Here is a 13,802-nt window from a genome sequence, read left to right on the forward strand (position 1 = left end):
TAGCCAAAGTAGCGGTGTGGATCGCTTTGGTCCATGACAGAAATGTCAAGTCTTGGATGGATCAGCATGAAGTTTGGTAAGGTCATTCATGCCCCCCTTTAAGATGTATAACTGTCTGCTACAGACGTGACATCTTCTCTGTAAATGACATTTCTTGTGTTCTCCTTTGGGAAAAAAAGATCATGAACCAAACCAGGGAATCTTTCTTTTTTGAAATTTAAGATGGTATTCCCTATTTTCACAAAATTTCATTGTTTTAATGTCTACATATGAAGCAAGCTACAATCTCTTGAGCTAAAAAGTGAAGCCAATGCCAAAGTGCCAAAAACTACTGTAGTTCTAAAGGCCACTTGAGGCTGGCTCAAAAATGACTTAATCTCTAATGCCCAACTTGTTTACAGTCTGGCACAAAAATGGTTTTGCTCTCGGTAGCTAATTTCCCCATTCATGACAATTTGCTGGTGAAAATTATTATTAGCATTTACAACCATAGCTGTAAATGCTAACCATTTAGTGGAAGAGTTAGCTCAAGTTAGTTTTTTGTCAAAATATGATCACCCTTGGCTGGAAAAATCAAAGGTGGGGACAACCAAAATGCCAAACTTAGGTCCAAAAAAATAATGGGTGATGTCACTATTGCTACATCCATTATTTTAAAAGTTACTGTCTATGGGAACATGTTTTCAGTAGCCAATCATATTGTTTAATTTAAACAACACAAATTAGCTGAACATGACAATTATCTTAATTTGTCCTGTACTTTGGTTTTAGATGAAACACTTGCAAAATTAATGGCATTCCTATTAGCATTTGCTTTGTGTTTGGTGCTGATTAGTAAATGTTAGCATGCAAACACATCGATTAAAGATGGTGTAACAATTGATTTAGTTATGACTTTATGTACTAAAACTAGAATAATATATTTAAGGATTTTTTTAAAGAATTCTGACAACTGAGCAAACCTAATGTTATATCGAGATTTGATAAATGTTTTTAAACCCCAGGCCTATTAAACATGAGCATTTTAGCACGCAGGCATTACCATTTTGCTCAAAGCACGTTTGTGCCTATTTACAGGCTTAGCTGTAGATGCCTGATCTTGTTAATGTATGAGGGAAATCTCTGTCAGAGCAATATGTGGAGTGCGGTAAAGCCCTTCCTCCTTTACACACAGTGAGCTCATAACAGCCCATTAATTCCAGTGACTACAGGCTGCAGGAATGTGCTGGTCGTCAGAAGCAGGTGGTCCAGGCCACAGGTGTGTTTGTCAAACTCTGCCTGAAATGGAACCACATCTGTCACAACGGTACGAGGGTACCGATACCATCCTGGCACACAAACTGCTAACATCTGCCACCCATGTGCCGTATGAGACAGTGACAGAAAGCTGTGTAAGGCTCAGTCACCCAAAAAGCAAAGCCCCTGGGAAAAGAGGAAGGACGCCAGAGACAGTGAAGACAGTAAAATTAATTTGCAGCTCAGTCATGCAGCCTCCTTCTTCCTTAAATTGACCAGAAAATAGAATTTTGAAGCATAAAATTCCTCCGCAGTAACTGGATCATTTCTTAACAGTAAAGCCGCTGCTGATGGGTACAAAATTGCATTCAGCATATTCTAACATTTGTGGTGTGAAGCATGGTGGGTGTTCGTTAAAATGCTTTGCTCCACCACTCTTGTGTGCACTGACTGAGATACTGGATAATGGCTGTCTAATTAAGACAACCTTAAAATTATTCAAAACATGCCTGGGAATGACTTGGTTATATCTGCCTTCCTCTGGTAGATATTCTCTGGCACTTTATTTTCAGGACGATGGTGGAAATCAGGGCTCACACTGTGTGCCTGCTTGGCTTGCTCAAGTGCCACCGCTTTAATGTGAGGAGCGCTTGCGACTGACGAAACGGGCAAAGTCTGTCCTCAGATCTTCAGAGGCGCCGGCAGATCAGAGGGCGGCTGTCACACCTCCAGGCAATCTCCAGCAGCACAGTGGAGATCCTTCAGAGCTGCTGACCCCCCTGAGATCCACCGGGGCTGCCCAGGAAGCTGCACAAGAGCGAGAGATTTCAAAGACAGGAGCAGCTGCTCAATTGATTTTGGTTGCTGTATCTCTAAACCATGTCAGAGAGGTGATGTTGTGAAATTCGAGCAGGTCTTTTATGTCTGCTAATCCAAGACGGGATAATTGATTTGGTAGATAAATGATTTTTGGAGAAGTTTCTATGTAGGTCAGAGCTGAATACATAAACAAGAAGCAATTAAAACCACTAAGTTCCCAGCATTTGTATGATTTAAAATTCCCTTTTCAGGAGGAGTACATTCAGTTTTTAATTACACCATTATAACAAGCATGCAGCTAGTGTGTCAAGATGATAAGAACAAGGCTAGGCAGATTTATAGCTGAACATTATGGACTTCTGAATATCGCATATGTTAATCCCTTCCTTGGCTTTTCCTGCTAAAGCAATTATTTGCATGATAATACTACATCCTGTGCAATCCAGACTCAGAGGAAGTGTGTGTCAGTGTTTTCTGCTGTCTATTCACAGACCTGTCTAACATCTTTCATTTTTCCTGCTCTCTCTGCCAGTCCTTTTCCGGCGGCGGTGATGCGCTTAAAATGCTGAACGCATACTGTTTTTCATGGAGACAATGCCTCCATGCTTTATTTCCTGGAATTATTCCTCCTGGCTGTGAAGCCTGGCTTGGTGCTCTGCTGTGTCCAATTAGCTTCACACAGACAGCAGAGGCGATCCTCTACAGGCCAAACAAAAAAAAGGACAAAAAAAAGTTGAATAGGTCATTTCATGGATGAGCACAACGTACGGCTGATCTCCCACAGAAACCCAACAATATGTAAATCCCCATAGCTTGGAGGGATGACGTAATGACAAGCCTAAAATCTCCAAAATCATGACACATATTGGCTGCTGAGAAATGCCCAGACTGGTGAAAGACAGAGACATGGATTGAAAGGGAGGATTTACGGTCCCCTAAAACTCATCTTTAAATTAGGTGAGTCATTGGAGGCCCCAGGCCATTTGAAAAGGCCCTTAAGGGTTGTTTATCTAGAAGTCATCTCCTCTGACATTAATGAGGCCTTGGCGAGGAAAGAAAGATCGCCGACCTTATACAAGGTGGTTAAAGGTCTGCGCAGAAAATAAGTTAAGTGTTGACCTAGTTGCAGCAAGGTCTGCAAAATATCTTGAGGTGCTGACAGTTCACATTTCAACTTTTTAAGGGACATTATGCCGATTTTCAACCAACTTTGTATCAGAACAATGAGGGGACTGTGTGTAGATGACTTTTGGTAAACATCCTTCCATCTAACCAGCGCTTAAATATACAGCCTGTTCTCATATTGAAGTTGTCAAACACTGCTTTGGCAGTGGTTTCAGCATAAGATACCGACGCCAAAAGTCACCTTTTGCAGCGGTTTCTAATGCAGCTGGACAGAATTTTTGCAGTGTTATTATGAGGACAGCACCAATTAAAGTATTAGCATCATTTGACTGCACAGACAGACCAGTTTTATGTGAGGACCTGCTTTATATCAGTGAAATACTTCTTTAGGTTCAAACCTTTCTGAATGCTGATTTGTTTTATGATATAGGGCTTGCTAGAGTTCCTTTAATCTCAAGTGCACATGCCATGTAGACTGTGCTGTGCTCCCATTAACTCATATTCATCTTGACAATAAGTATATGGTAGAAACTCACATCTAAGTACATTTCCCTATGAGAGATGCTCCTGTGATGACTGCTAAATGCAGTGTGATCTTTATCTCGTTATTCCTCGGGCTACCAAGGACCCAGGGGACCAATAGCAATTCATTTGGGGAACAAAGTCAGCTTCCATCATATACAACAGAGAATGAATACTGACGAGCTCAAATGCATATACAGACACAAAGTATGCAGAGGGCTAACAACAAAGAGCAAAAGTCCCATTTTTATCAGGGAGAAGTAATACTTTAACATTCATGCCAAGAGTTAGATGAGAAGATTGATAGCATTCTGATGTCTGTACATTCATATGAAGCTACAGCCAGCAGCTGTTTAACTTAGCGTAGCACAAAGACTGAAACTGGGGGGGAAACAGCTAGCCTGGCTCTGTAACATAATCCACCTCCCTCTAAAGCTCACTAATTTACATGTTATATCTTGTTTGTTTAATCCGTACAAACACCAGTGTATACGTGTAGCATGCTGTGGTTAAGCTATTTCTTGGCCCAGAACAGCGGAGTCTTGTTGTCACAACAAGGTTAGCAGGCAGCTACTAGAGCTATAATGTCTTCATTAGTGAGTTAGAGGTGAATCACCTTTCTCATTGTACTCCGTGCAAGACAGCAAATAAGTGTACGCCTATTTCCTAAAATACAGGAGGTCTGCCAGCATAGACTGACTGTACTGCTCTGTCTTATGTGAGCATGGAGCACACCAGGCCCACGTGTGTCCCATGCCACTGATTGCATTCAATCAAGTCTGCTGTCTTCCAATGAGAAAACACAGCATAAATAGAGAAACTAAGCAGAGGGACTGTCACTTTTTGCATAAAGATCCTGCTATGTAGCTGCTACTTCACCTTCTTTGTGCCACTTTTTCATTTTACACAGAACTAAACAACAGCAGCATCATGACTTTTTGCCATTGACTTATATTTGGAAGGAGACGTCTGTAAATGTTTCTCTCTCTGAATTTGGTCTTATACCAATTTGAATGTCCTGAAGAGCTGCAAAATTAAATCATTTTATCACCATTCAAGTTAGTTAGCACAAAACTGGAAGTGTCGTCATCTGGGTTATTTCATACTGCGTAAATTGAGCGTTTTTGGCTTCAAGCGCCACTGAGCAACTTTTGTGGGAATTAAAGGGGTCCTGCCTCTTACGCTGTATCCAGTTCTCTGCCTCTAAGCCTCTGGCTGATCTCAGATCTCACCAGGATCTCCAGTCTTTCTTTATTTCACTCCAGTCACAAGGCTGTACTAAAGTACTAAACAAGCTGTCAAGTAAGTGAGTGCAACAAAACCTTTTGCACCACCTCTAACTGGAGCAACATGTTTTGACAGCAGTTTTGTTTATTTGTATCTTCTGCATCACATGTGATAATTCATGTCATTACATGAAAAACATAATTTTGGTGGGTTAAAGTACAAACAGTCCATTGTACTGTTGGTAAAGAGCTTGAAAGCACTTATTAACTCCAAATCACAATTTAAAATGTAACATTCAGAGCTCAATAAATAACACAGTGCAGTGTTTATTGTTGAAAGTGAAAATAAATTCTCTAATATAGATTCAGTTTATCTTCCAGACCGAATAAACTAATTTGGTAGGGAGCTATGAGCAATTTCTGTGTTGGATGGTAATGTTGTTTTTACTAATCATAGCAGTATAATGTTCCTGCCTGAGTGCGTTTTTGCCTGCAGTTATGTTAAATTAGGCAGTATGCATGGCATGCTCGATTCGCAGAATTATTTGAGTCCTTCTCCCCCCCCCAACTCATTAACTATTCAATGTGAACTCCTGATCCTGCGGGGTATTGACATTAATTCCCCACACTACTGGAGCAAGCAGTTTGGAATGTTTAAAGAGACTCTGCAAACCTCGCCCGGGCTATCTCCAAAAAAGCAAAGTTTTTCAAAACAAACTAACCATTTGCTAATTTGTGTCTTGCAACCTGCCCGGAGAACAGCCCTGCCAAACGCTGCATTATTAAGTGAAAAGCTAATTACGCCTTTCACTGGCCCGTGTCCATAACAAGCAACACAACAAGCTCATCAGCGGCAACAACAGGAAGAGCACTTTAACAAGTTGTTGATCACAGGCTTTAATCCCGTGCTGACATGATGAGGTAGACTTGTTACTAGGATCTTGTTCTGCTCCTGCCTGTCTAAACCAATCCCATTTCACCAGCGTACTCTTTTGCCTTGACCTTGGGCAGTGGATTTCCTTGAGGGCAGGGTGGCCACAGTGAAAGTTGAACGAACTGGCTGAGGGTGGAGGAAACGGAGGAGCTAGTGCTGAGGCAGGCAGAGAAATGTATGAATGACTGCAAAGAGGAGCGCATCAAGCCAATCAGAACAAAGAGGAAATCTGCGAGCCAATCACAGAGAGCCTTCCTTCTCCCCCTCCAGCGTCTCCCTGACTTCTTCTCCTGACTGTTACCAGGTCACAGTGCCTGCCCGTGCCTCTGAATAATCTGTTTCATTGGGTCAGTGTGCTTCTCACAACGCGCCTGACTGGCTGGTTGGGCATACGCGGTTGCTAGGGATCTTGGCCAATCAGAGCAAGGCGGAAGTTTCCACTCGGTTTCTAGGCAGGTTTCACGTGCTGTAGATGTTTTGGCGGGAGAGTGAGAGAGCAAGAGCGGGAGGGGCGGCTGCAGGGTGAAGTGGAGCATGTGATTGTGCGTGTGTGTGTGTGTGAGTGCGAGTTGAGCGTGCATGTTTTTGCGAGCGCGTGTTCATTTTGCCCTGCCTCTTGCTTTCTGATGCAACATCGAACTGTGTCTCCTGGGCTACTAGGGGACCTTGTTATGTTTTTTTTTCTTCCTGTCCTCGCAGGAAACGAGAACCAATTGCTGTGCTGTTGCCATCGGAGCGGGGAGGTTTGTTTTCCCTCCACTTTCATCCATGGTACCTCCCCGTCGACAGTTACCGTAGAAACAAGAGCAACTCCAACTCTATTTCCATCCATGTCTCCTTCCTTCAATGATTTATAGTTGCTTTCTTTTTTTAATCCACTGCACAGCGCCTACCTACCAACACTTTAGCAGCCAATGAAGTATTTAGAAAATTGTGTGACATCTCTGAAGAGGAACTGTATATAAGCAGAGATGAAGAGCTGCTGAAGCACATGCTGATCTTGTAGAGCGTCACCTGAACTTTTGAGCTCCGTCAAGACTTGTCAAGATTGCGGGGTAACAAGATTAACTCGCTCCGTGTTTCACAGAATAGCTGTTTCAGCCACCTCAAAAACAAACTCAGACATATCTTTCTCCAACATGTTATCTCCCCAACCCCCCTTGAACTCTCTGTTAACAGAGCGAGGCAGTTCATCACATCTGACATGGGCTTCCCAAAATCCCATTATTGCCACTTGAGTGCACTCTGAGTTACAAGAATTAAGCTGGAGAGCAGCAAGTGAGTGAAAGGACGACCACTGTGCATCCACTTCATCCTCCCTCAAAACACAACCAGGAAGGGTCGACAACCTCAAAATGACATGCTCACCTTTATTTCAGATTTCTAATTTGAATTCTTCTATTTAAAATCAATATAAAGGCAACCAGAATTTGTGTTTCTATATCTTGTTATTACTGGGTCACACATAAGTGGAATCAATAAAGGCAATGATTCGCCTTCCATTCACTTACATTCTTTCCAAGTAAAGGGGCAAATAAAACATTTGTTTTCAATGAGCAAATGTGCAATTTCGCACACACATTTTTACATCTCATGGAGTTCAAATTTTGTATTCTAAGTTGCAACCTTAACCAATAGCAAAGAAGTAGCCTATGTGCCAAGGAAACATTGACTGTTTTTTCCAACTGATATTGTATGATATTCGTCATGAAAGATAAAAACTGCCCTACATAATAGATGCAGCCTGGCTAGCAGTGAGTCGGGAGACAGGCAAGAAACATATGTGTTGTGTACCAATAATATCATATGTGCAATCTTTATTAAGAACCTAGCTTTCCATGGGTGTCACTGTATCATTTTTTTCCCATCATTCCTGTTGGTATGAATTAGGGCATTGCCATGAGCAAGTGCAAGTCTCCATTTACTTTGTATTGAGTGAAAGTGCCTCTGTGTGTTTTCCATCTGCTAGGAAAAAACAGAAAAATGCGTAAACACTGCTTTGTGTTTGGATGCATGATCAACAATGCAAAGAACCCAGAAATTAAGTTTTTATAAACTTCCACAAGCTCCTGAACAAAAAACTAAGCTTTTAAGAGGACAAAACTGGATACAGAAGTAAAGGATCAGCAGAGAGTATAAGAGGAAACTGGAATCCTGACTCTTACTGTACCTTAAGCAGCAATTATTTTTGATAAATTGACCAAACAAACAGTAGAGGTTGAAGCCAAATATTACTCTCAATCTCTGGTAAACATAGGGTGCTGAAATATACATTTGACTTGCGGATATATTTACTTACCCCCCCCCCCCGCCATTGGGGGCTTCCAGGGTATGGGCATGATGCATTGCGCTCTGTCTTTATACCAGTGGCCACTCACGGTATTGCAGTACAAAAAAAACAAAAGGCATTTTTCCCATTGACCACCACTGTAAAGGGCAACTGTTGAAAGGGACACCTCCAACCGCAAACAATTATGACTCTTTCTGTTATGAATTTGTGAGCCATGGTGGTTTTATGGTCGTAAAACTTTCCTGGTTCAATTTTGCACACATTGTTCTTGTCCAAGTAAAGATTATTACTTGGTGGTTTAGATAATCTGGAAAAACTGTAGGTTTGTTTACAATCTGTCTGATTATCTTGTTGCTTGTGATTTCAGTCCAGTCAGAAAGAAGTTGCTAGGTTCCTGATCTCAAAATTTACACTGGTGAGTTAAGTGATATAAGATTTTAATTATTGCCAAAACTATTAAAAAGAGAGAAAATGAGAGAGATAAGATCTATGCTTTAATAAACTCCAAATGATCCTTTAAAGTCCCACAGATGTATGCTTTTACATTTCTACATCGAGATCACAGATGCTCATGTAACAGTTCTGGTGTCTGTTGGTTTGTTCAAGAGCACTTTGTCACTGGTACTTCAAAAAACTATCTATGGTCACATTTTTTAACTGCAAGGGCAAATTTTAAAGTGAGAGCAGTGTCTATGAAGACTGTTAGTCATCTAATTCATAAGATTTCTGAATGAGTCAATTTAGTTCTGACTGATAAAGTGTTGCAGCATGTTGGATGAGTGCTGAATTGTCTTCAACACTGAACAAGTGTGGCTGCTTTTGAGTCACTCCTCCAAGATAAATGATTTGGTAAAGTGTATTATGCGTTTTATTTTATTATGCGTCCATCTATTACATGATGAGTAAAAATGACAGTGGGTCTCAAGAAATAAAAGGTATAGCGCAGTGATGTCAAACTGTAACAATAACAGCGACTCTATATGGTTATACAGCAGTGCGAGGACACCTGCAAATTGGATCCAGGCACTGTTGTGGATGTTGCACAGGTGTCATCGGGCTGCCAGTCTGCCTGACAAATGGTTTGTTTACCACCCAAGCTGCTGCTGCTCAGTAATCATTAGGCGTTCATTTACTTCGACTTGCCATCTCTGCTGGAAACCTGTGAAGACAAACTGAAAGACACAATACAACAAATTTATTCCTATATGACATGCCCAGTTTGTGTTGAATTTCATTTAATTCATGGCATTAAAGTGGTGTCAGAATATGTGTAATGGTAAGAAAGGGTTTCCCTCGGGTAGTGCTAGGCTTCAAATGTTTTACCTTTGGATGAACTCTGGGGGAACCACGTTCATTGGCTGAGCCCCTGCTGTACCTGTGGTTAAAATCACGAGGTGTTGACAGAAAAGACAGCAGGAGGAGGGAGTGGAGGCGGACAGAGGTTTCCAATAACCTGTGAAATCTTGGCATCTCTGTCACGTAATTTCACAATCAATTTATGTGAAAAAACAGCTTCCTAAAACCAGAATTTAGGTAGATAATTAAATGGCAAGGGGAACGAAAGCATAAAATTGTGATGCGAGAGTTCATTGAGTACAAGCACAAACACTGATGGAGTTGTTTGGGTGTGGAACGGATTGAAGATTGAAGACAAAGCGTCTGGACGTCAGGCACCATTAGGGAAAAAGCCACAAAGCAAATTGTATCGTTACGCAGTGAACTTTGAAATATTTCAACATCCAGAGCCTTATCACCTCTGCTGGCAGCACGTAGTCAGAAATAACTCACTGAGGATAATTTTTGACTGCCTCACTGGGGAAAATTGCTGGAATAAAAATGGGCTGGGACACATTGTCTGCCACCGCACTTGACACATTAGAGGTACTGGAAGTTTCAGTTTAGATGACAAGTTCTGAGTTCAGCGTAGACACAAAGGCTGTTTTCCCTCATCAAAGGGGGTTGAAGCTGCGCGCTTGAAAGTAAAAGAATGCAAATGACTTAAAACACAGGATGAGATTGCACAATGCATGACGTTTGTGTTTCTGGATCTCTTGCATTGACAGCGCATCATGTTATGTTCTCTGCCGAAACAGAGAAAAAAATCTGATTTGCAACACAAATGTGGTTAACAGCTCTGTGTTCAAAGAGACAACAAGACTTCACCAAACTACAGTTTAACTGATGAAAAACTACTGTATACCCAAGAGCCCATTGACAGTGGGATAACTGAATGTGATTGAAATGCACTATTCTTGGAGCTATTGTTTGGGAACATTAATTAGTTATTGATAAAGGGAACTCTGGGGAAGAAAAAAGCAATGAAATGCTTATGGGCAATTCTATTTTTCTCATTTCTTTGTTTTGCAAAAACAGCACTCAGTGGACTAATTAATTTTTGAAATGTTCCACCTTTGAAAAGTAGATTTAAATGCCTAAATTTCACATCAAACCTTTGCAAAACTGATGTTTTTATACTTTTTTAAATTCCAGTGGCACTTTGTTTTTTTCATTCAGCTTCAGATCCAGCTTTTTACTTTTGAAGAGGTGCTTCATTGGTGAGGTATTTATCAGTAATTATTCACATAAAACGGCTGTATCCTCAAAATTATAAACATTCAAAACAGATGAAATAGCATAGTACCAGCACAAAACTCAAGTCAGTCTAAATCAGTGGTTCCCAACTGGTGGGACGTGGGTCCATTCTAAGTGAACCTCAAGTTACTTGCGAATACATCAAGTGTGTAAAAAACATGCTTTATTTTGAAGCACAATTGATTGCCAGCATAAGACTTTTATTTTTAAGTGTTGTTTCCTGCTGTAAAGTAAATGAATGATGGACAGCAACTTAACAAAGACAGCCAACTAGCCTGACGACATGGCCAAACACACATGACACCCAATGTATTAAACTGTGCTGACCTAGAACTAATGATAATGGAGAAATCTGAACCCATGGCTGGACCAGTTGGAAACCACTGATATAAATTACTTGGTTAACCCTCAACAGTCAACAGTTGATGGAAGCAGACAGCCAATCACTTAAGAGGCCCCACCCTTAAATATACGTAACTTTGGGCCTTTAGAAAATGTAAACAAGTAAGTTATAAATAAAATTCACCTCCCTTACTGTTAATACTATTAATACATGGCTCTTACTTTGAATTTTGAAATTAGCCATAGACTGAAACCACATTTTGCACCAGGCTGCTAACATGTTTATTTCTACTGTGAAGATGGACATTTTAATATGGGGTTCTATGGGAATTTACTCTGTTTTGGTGCCAGCCTCAAGTGGCCATTCATGGAAATGCAGTTTTTTGGCATTTCCACTTTTCCTTCATTTTGCAGCTTTGGAGATTGCCTCTTGATGTTGACAGGGCTAGCCGGCAATCTGTCAGCAAAGCCAACAAGAAATAAGATAAAAAACAACACATGTACATCACAAGGCATTAAAATTTCACCATCTCTAGCACTTTGAAATGCTGTGTTAAAACTGACATAGTTAACGAGTACTGGACTTAAAGGAAAAGTCTCTTGTATTTCACAACATTTTGCATTTTCGAGAGAATTATTCAGTTAGTGAACTGTTAATGGGTGTTGGGTTACAAATAGCAAAATTAACAAAACTGGCATCCCTACTTCGTATATATTTCCAACTGACATCTCCATGCCTCTCCATGTTGCAGGTTAAATAAAAATAGAATCGCAGTTTAAATACTATACCATTGGTCCAAAATGTATTTGAATAAGTACCAATCAAATTAAATTAAATTTATCTACTTTTGGAATTTCAGTCAATATTTTTAAACATGCATGCAAATGGGATTTAATACTAGAGATTTAGGAAAACAGCTGAAAATGTGTGTTATTTTGTTCATTCCTATTCATGCAATGCTTGAACATTGAGCAAAAACAGCCACCATGTGATCTCCTCTTCCAAATTTTGGGTGGGGTCTCTTTCGCTGCAGGATTGAAGTTGGAGGGGGTTGGCATGGATGGGGGGTTGGGAGCCGTCAAGCGGCAGCTTAAACAAGGCAGAGCAGGGGGTTGTTTGCTGGTCTGCCTGTAAACTGTGCATGGGAATGTTGTAAAAGTTGAGAAAATCACACTTCACACATTACCAGCTGTACAATAAAGGAGTGGGACAGTGTGAAAACATAACATCCTGCGCGGGCTGACCAACGTGCCACGCAAAAGCAACAGCATCTGCTTTCATCCAGAAATTGTCTCCTGGGAAAAATCTGACTCACACGATGGATCACGTAGTCTCACTCTTCTTGCACGGTTGTTTTGCACTCAGTAACCCCTTTTTGCAGATAAGGCTTGATTTCACTGTACTTCATTGAGTGATGCCATGAGTGGGCGTGACCCCCCTAACACTGCAATGAGGGTCACCAGCCTCGGCTGCTGTTTATTCTACTGTCACAGTGCATCCATCAGACTCCATGTTCAACAATGGGATGCCCTCAGGGGCCCTATGCTTATATCAATACATTGTTGTCAAGCCAGTGTCAAGCGAGGATACATTTAAGGACATGGATACATTTAAGGACATGGATATGTTATGTTATGTTATCTACATAATGGAAAAACCACAATCGTGGACAGATAATAAGACAATGGGCCCCTGGGCACTGATATGCAAAGGGCCACGCCAACTCTTCTACACAGGAGCAAAGCACATACATTTTGTGGTGTCTTTGCCTCTATTTTTGCTTTTGTGTTTAATCTCTTTGTACTTGTGCTTTTGCATCTCACTGTGGTCGTTTTATATCTCTTTGAGGTAATTTTGTGTTGTTTTTTGTTGTTGTTTTGTGTCTATTTGTGGCCATTTTGTGTCTCTGTGGTTATTTTGTGTGTCTTTGTGGTCTTTTTGTTTCTGTTTGTAGTTTTGTCTCTCTTTGTGGTCTTTTCGTGTCTCTTTGTGGTCAGCAAATATATACCGAGTGACATCTTGCAGGTAAAGGCCTTTTGGGAGTGAGAATGTATAGATGTTGGGCAATATTCTCTGAAAAAATGAACCACATTTAATAGATAGATAGATATACTTTATTGATCTCAAAACTGAGAAATTGGGGAATAAGCTAATCATGGCTTTTGCATGTAAAATCCTAATCTAAAAGGTACGACCGGATAATGGGATTAAAGTAAGATACAATATTAGCTTCTGAAATGTGGCACAGTGTAAGTGTTAAGTAGCATAACATGGTAACAAACAAGTTAGTAAGTGCCTCAAAATTTCACTTATACAGGCTACAGTACTTGAAAAAATACACCTAGTTATGTTTAAATACTGTCTCTTTAATAATTTTTGCATGATACATTTGAATAAAAATGTAGGATATGATGCTATATTGACATGCATGTGTGAAAATGAAATTTGTGACTATGTCTATGTCTATGTGTTGCCTTGACAGTACACAACTTATTCTCACCAACCCTCGTAATTGGGTGGGTACCATCACTCTATCTAGCAGCAGCTCCCAATCAGCTGAGCAGAGCTCTGAAAGCAGTCACATGTCTTATCTGGGTTTGTGTTTTTCCCCCTCCACGTGTCAAGGTACACGAAGCAGAAGGCGGGACCAAAACAAACCATCTGATTGGTCGGCTGCGTGTCACCAGCTTATATTCGCGAGAAGGACTGTTCTCT

Source organism: Plectropomus leopardus, chromosome 16, assembly GCF_026936395.1.
Source record: "Plectropomus leopardus strain MGB_pleo_1.0 chromosome 16, ASM2693639v1, whole genome shotgun sequence".
Taxonomy (NCBI): Eukaryota; Metazoa; Chordata; class Actinopteri; order Perciformes; family Serranidae; genus Plectropomus; species Plectropomus leopardus.